At 40.7% G+C, this 5,000-nt stretch overlaps 1 protein-coding gene across 5 annotated transcripts in view; it reads right to left on the bottom strand.

Annotated features, from left to right (window-relative positions):
* The window catches only part of LOC137985148 (tetratricopeptide repeat protein 28-like), a 49,937-nt gene that overhangs the window by 42,691 nt on the left and 2,246 nt on the right, over nt 1–5,000 (bottom strand). For all 5 annotated transcript variants that reach the window (XR_011119248.1, XR_011119247.1, XR_011119249.1 and 2 more), the window contains exon 2: nt 4,104–4,161. The gene's annotated coding sequence lies outside the window, so the exon portion shown is untranslated. The remainder of the gene's footprint in view (nt 1–4,103; nt 4,162–5,000) is intronic.

Genomic DNA, 5,000 nt, shown 5'->3' on the forward strand with positions numbered 1-5,000 from the left:
GTATGGAATACGCAGTGGAAAGGTAAGATGTTTTATTCACATGGGACCAATCATAGTTGCGGGGTGTTGGTGTTGGTAAGAGATGATCTAGAATTCAAACTGAATTCTTCGAGAACTGACGACAAGGCCGTTTTATCTTGATCGATGCAACGGTTCAAGGTTCAGAATTTTTGTTCGCCAACGTCTATTCTCCAAACAAGGTTCCCGATCAATGTTCTTTTTTCAATAATTTGAATAGCCTCCTAGAAAATTATTACAACAATGTGGAACAAAAATTTCTTTTGGGAGGTGATTTTAACGTTGCTCTCAGCACAGACCTTGACTGCTCTGGGGGCAATCCAATTAAGAAAGATTCTCTAAGTTAGCGAATGTGAGAATGATATAAACACATGAGAAATGAAATGATGGTAGAACCAACTGGGATCTCAGAAAAAATCCGAGCCCCAGATGGGATTCGAACCCACGACCCTCCGTGATCTAGTCGGATGCTCTAACCACTGAGCTACTGGAGACTCTATGGCGAGCAAGGTCGTGGGTCGTGGGTTCGAATCCCATCTGGGGCTCGGATTTTTTCTGAGATCCCAGTTGGTTCTACCATCATTTCATTTCTCATGTGTTTATATCATTCTCACATTCGCTCACTTGGGTGGTTGGTTGGCCGCATCTCAGATATGCTTTAAAGGTGACTGCGCGATGCAGTTATGAGCTATGCTGTCAGTCATTTGACTCTGTAGCTGCGTGATGCAGTTCGAGTCAATACCCACATTTCACCCTTGCTCGCCATAGAGTCTCCAGTAGCTCAGTGGTTAGAGCATCCGACTAGATCACGGAGGGTCGTGGGTTCGAATCCCATCTGGGGCTCGGATTTTTTCTGAGATCCCAGTTGGTTCTACCATCATTTCATTTCTCATGTGTTTATATCATTCTCACATTCGCTCACTTGGGTGGTTGGTTGGCCGCATCTCAGATATGCTTTAAAGGTGACTGCGCGATGCAGTTATGAGCTATGCTGTCAGTCATTTGACTCTGTAGCTGCGTGATGCAGTTCGAGTCAATACCCACATTTCACCCTTGCTCGCCATAGAGTCTCCAGTAGCTCAGTGGTTAGAGCATCCGACTAGATCACGGAGGGTCGTGGGTTCGAATCCCATCTGGGGCTCGGATTTTTTCTGAGATCCCAGTTGGTTCTACCATCATTTCATTTCTCATGTGTTTATATCATTCTCACATTCGCTCACTTGGGTGGTTGGTTGGCCGCATCTCAGATATGCTTTAAAGGTGACTGCGCGATGCAGTTATGAGCTATGCTGTCAGTCATTTGACTCTGTAGCTGCGTGATGCAGTTCGAGTCAATACCCACATTTCACCCTTGCTCGCCATAGAGTCTCCAGTAGCTCAGTGGTTAGAGCATCCGACTAGATCACGGAGGGTCGTGGGTTCGAATCCCATCTGGGGCTCGGATTTTTTCTGAGATCCCAGTTGGTTCTACCATCATTTCATTTCTCATGTGTTTATATCATTCTCACATTCGCTCACTTGGGTGGTTGGTTGGCCGCATCTCAGATATGCTTTAAAGGTGACTGCGCGATGCAGTTATGAGCTATGCTGTCAGTCATTTGACTCTGTAGCTGCGTGATGCAGTTCGAGTCAATACCCACATTTCACCCTTGCTCGCCATAGAGTCTCCAGTAGCTCAGTGGTTAGAGCATCCGACTAGATCACGGAGGGTCGTGGGTTCGAATCCCATCTGGGGCTCGGATTTTTTCTGAGATCCCAGTTGGTTCTACCATCATTTCATTTCTCATTCTCTAAGTTGCATTCAAAATATCTGTTGTAATTTTGATTTGGTAGATATCTGGCGGGCACGAAATCCTGATTGTAAACGCTTTACTTGGAGGCAAAAAACTCCGTTTGTACAACGACGATTAGACTATTGGCTGAATAGCGACTCGTATCAAGAAGAGGTCGAAAGAGTGGACATCATTTCATCGATTAATTCTGATCACTCGGCGATTGTTCTCCATTTCGATAGTATTGAGAAGCAAAAATTTGGTCCTTCCTACTGGAAATTCTATGCCAGTTTACCGGAAGATTCGAAATTTATATTGATGATTAACCAGAAGGTACCAGACTGGCGCGAGGAGTTCTCATACGTTAGTAATAAAAGAGTGCTTTGGGACTTGATCAAATATAGAATAAGGCAAGTCACAATTAAATAAAGTAAGGAAAAAGCGCGTGTGAGACGTGATAAGCTTGCAAATGCTGAAAGTTTACTAAAGCAGTGTGAAGAAATTTGCAGTACTGACCCGTCGTGTGAAAATAAGGAAAAATTGGAACTTGCAAAAAAATGAATATAATTCACTTTATGAGCATTTATCAATGGGTGCGATTATTCGCTCAAGAGCAAGGTGGTATGAATTTCGTGAAAAAAGTAATAAATATTTTTTAAGTCTTAAAACCAATAGGAAATCAAAGAGCTCGGTCCGGAAAGTTTTCAGTAAAGATGGTTTTCTGACCACGGACCCGCGAAAAATTATGGCTGAGGTGGAAAATTACTACACTAATTTGTACAAATTAGAACCTCTTAACCCATCGGCGAATTTGCTGCATTCCTTTCTAGGCAATCCGGGAATACCAAAGCTGTCAGATGAAGAGGCAACGCTGTGTGAAGGAAAATTAACTACTTCGGAATGTTTCAAGAGTTAACAACCTTTTCAGAAAAATAAATCACCAGGAAACGATGGTCTTACGGTCGAATTTTATATTGCTTTTTGGGATGTAGTAGGTGAACTCTTTGTGGATAGCCTTAACTGTTCATATGATTATGGTGAATTGTCGAATTCGCAAAAACAAGCTATCATAACTCTTTTGGAAAAAAAAGATAAGGACAAAAGAAAAATTAGCAATTCATTATTGGAGGCCAATATCGCTGATCAATGTTGATGACAAAATAGGATCTAAGGCGATTGCTTTAAGATTATAAATTATCTTGCCTAGTATTATGCATTACAATCGGAGTGTCTACGTCAAACGAAGAACTGTATTTGATGCAATACGCACAATTGACGGTGTAATGGAGTACACTGAAAGATATAAAATTGACGGTCGTATGGTCGCCGCTGATTTCCAGAAAGCCTTTGACTCGGTGAATAGGTTTTTTTTTGTCTGAGACACTTTCCACCTTTGGCTTTGGTCCTTCCTTTATTCAGTGGGTTCGTACTTTTTACCAGAATATTTCAAGTTGTGTTGTTAATAACGGATTTGCTAGTGGTCACTTTCCGATTGAAAGAGGCGTTAGGCAGGGTGACCCACTTTCGCCATACCTTTTTATTATAGGTTTAGAAGTTTTAGCCACAAGAATACGTGCGGATAAGTATTCGAGGTGTTAATGTAGATGGTAACGACATCAAGTTGCAAATATTTGCAGATGATTTAACAGGATTTGTGAGAAATGAGCAATCATTCAATAGATTTCTCGATACAACTGAAGAATTTGGTGAATGTTCAGGCCTCCTCGTTAATTATGATAAAACGGAGATACTTTTTCTTGGGAATCAACTTCCAAAACATGTGAATGGTGAAACTGAAATAAGGAAGGCTAAAGTTAAGAGGGCGGTGAAAATTCTGGGCGTGCATTTCACGTATGATGTTGCCCTTAGGCTGTTAGGCAAAAGCTTAATTTCGATGAAATCATGCACTCTATCAAAGATAAGCTTAAGTTAACTTTTGTGGAGGTGGAGAAACCTCACTGTTATCGGCAGAATTCAAATTGTTAAAAGCTTTGTAATTCCAATAATTATGTACTGTGCTGGCCTAATTAGTTTAGACAATGAAGTGATCAAGGAAGCCAATAGCATTATATATGATTTTATATAGAAAGGCAAAGACAAGGTAAAACGGTCCTCCCTTATTAACGACGTTGAATATGGTGGTCTCAAAGCCCCCCATTTAGAATCAATTATTAAAACACAAAGAATAATGTGCTGTAAAAAATTTGCCAATGATCAAACAAGTGCTTGGAAAACGTTTTTATTTCATTCTTTGTTGTGATTTTGACTTGAAAAATAAGTTGTTACACCCAGCAAGCTAATATTACTAAATACCTTGCAGTGTTTCTCTTGAAAACCTTGAGCAGGAAGAATGAATCTCGCTGAAAATAAACTAAGAGATAAATAATACTTGTGGATCATTTGGATGCGTCATTCGCTACTGATCATGAGTGACGGTGATCACTTCAGAAAATAAACATACTACCATTTGCGTCCATCCTTGAAGCGTGACGAATTTTGCTCGAAGTTTCACTTTTCAAACGTTAACGGTTTGTCCGGTTATGTATCACTTTTGACCATTACTAACTATGTTTTGACCAATGAAACGTTGGCGGTTATGTTGTGAAATTGACAACGTTTTTGACGGCATACCAGCATGTTTTGCTCACGTGCTCTCCAAGTTTTCAGGTTGTTCGTGAGAGCGTTCAGGATTTGCATGACCGCCCTAATAACGTCTCTACTCGTTTTGCAATGGAAACAAAAAAATTCAAAGTCAACAAGTTTGGAATGAGGTAAATTACCGTCCAGGAGTCGCTTGAGATCAAGATTTTTAATGCTCCTTGAAGAGCGTGTGTGGGCAGAATGCCCTAGACGCAGAAATATTTCCTCCTCGATCTTTCTAGCTTCACTTCGGTTTCATGTATATTTTTTCTCATAGTTGCTGAATCTCTTCTTGGTAAAGTATACCAAATTCCATATTCTGTGTCTTTGGAAACTCACGGGAGAGATGTTTATGACTCTTCTAGATTCCTAGGCAGATTCATAAATATCTCCGCTCTCACGGAGAACCTGAGCACGTGAACAAAACATGCTGGTATGCCGTCAAAAACGTGGTCAATTTCAAAACATAACCGCCAACGTTTCATTGATCAAAAGTGACACATAACCGGACAAACCGTTAACGTTTGAAAAGTAAAACTTCGCGCAAAATTCGTCACGCTTCAAGGAAGG

Source organism: Montipora foliosa, chromosome 14 (genome assembly GCF_036669935.1).
Source record: "Montipora foliosa isolate CH-2021 chromosome 14, ASM3666993v2, whole genome shotgun sequence".
Lineage (NCBI taxonomy): Eukaryota > Metazoa > Cnidaria > Anthozoa > Scleractinia > Acroporidae > Montipora > Montipora foliosa.